At 60.1% G+C, this 1,308-nt stretch overlaps 1 non-coding gene across 1 annotated transcript; it reads left to right on the plus strand.

Moving 5' to 3' along the window:
- Positions 1 to 938: 938 nt before the first annotated feature.
- On the plus strand, positions 939 to 1,091 carry LOC142790416 (5.8S ribosomal RNA). The gene has a single exon (XR_012889506.1). It is a non-coding gene; the product is annotated as a 5.8S ribosomal RNA (ribosomal RNA).
- The last annotated feature ends 217 nt before the right edge of the window (positions 1,092 to 1,308 follow it).

A 1,308-nucleotide genomic window follows, 5' to 3' on the forward strand; every position in this document is an offset into this window, starting at 1 on the left:
GAAACACGGTGCGAGATCGCGGTTAGGGGAGCGTCGACGTTGCCAGGCGTTTTGCTTGCTGCCGAGGGAAAGGCGGCACGGCCACGTCGCGCTCGTCGCGATTAGCGGGTCTGCGCGCTTTGGGAAGGTGCCGCAACGACTTGCCGAAAGAGGAAGCACGGAAGAACGAGGGACTTGGACGTCCCGACAATTGAACGCACTTGCGGCCAGGCCCTTGCTGGCTTCGTTCTTCCGCCTCGAGTAGGCTCGTACGCGGCTCCGGCGCCGAAAGTGGTCCTTGGCACCGACTTCGGTGGACGTGGGAAGTGCCGCGCAAGTACGGCGCGCCTGGCTCCACCTGTTGGCTAAAGTAAGCAGCCGGATCGGCATTTTGGTGTGCGGTGCCAAACCGTGGATGCGAAAAAAGCTTGTGCGATTTCGTGGAACAAAAAGCGGGGGTCCCCCTTTTTATGCGGAGGAGACCGACCCGCCCGCCGTGGTGAACCGCGACGCCACGGTAAAAACGGGAGAGGCTTGTTGATGGGACCGTGCATCCCGCGCTCCACGGAGGCCGGGAGGCGGCCGCCCGAGGAAATGTGTAGCCGTCGAGGCCCGCATCTGCGTGCACTCTTATCCAAATGGGTGTACCGCAGGCATTTTCTGGTTAGGCGGGCCAATGAGAGCGAGCACACAACGATACCTACGGGTCCGGCTTGGAGAACCGGCTTCGACGCCTCCCGAGTATTTATAGAGGGGTGGACCACGAAAGCACTCGCAAGTAGCGGAAGCGAAACGCCGTCCGAAACACACCGTTTGCTCGATTTGCGGCAGCCGAAAAAGGCGCGGCAGAGTTTTGGAGTCCAAGCGTGCGCTGAAAAGCGCCCTTCTTGGCCACTGTTTGGCCGAGTGCCAGAAACGTTTGGTTTTGACTGTACGGAATTGAACAAACACTTTTTCACGACTCTAAGCGGTGGATCACTCGGTTCTCGGGTCGATGAAGAACGCAGCCAGCTGCGAGACTTGGTGTGAATTGCAGGACACACTGAGCACTGATTCTTTGAACGCACATTGCGGCCTTGGGTCTTCCCTTGGCTTCGTCTGTCTGAGGGTCGGATCACATATCAAGAGAGCCTTCGGCGCACAAGGGAACGTGAGCCGTCGACTCGTTTTGACCGCGTCGGCAACACGGACAGCACGCTGAACACCTCACAGCGAGCGCCAACAGCGGCCACTCAAGGGCGAGACGGTGGCGACCGTCGTGCCAGAGCCCAACCGAAACGGGGGCGACCGACTGCATTGAGGATGTGGCACCTCGTTGAGACCGCCGCA

Source organism: Rhipicephalus microplus, unplaced genomic scaffold (assembly GCF_043290135.1).
Source record: "Rhipicephalus microplus isolate Deutch F79 unplaced genomic scaffold, USDA_Rmic scaffold_99, whole genome shotgun sequence".
Taxonomy (NCBI): domain Eukaryota; kingdom Metazoa; phylum Arthropoda; class Arachnida; order Ixodida; family Ixodidae; genus Rhipicephalus; species Rhipicephalus microplus.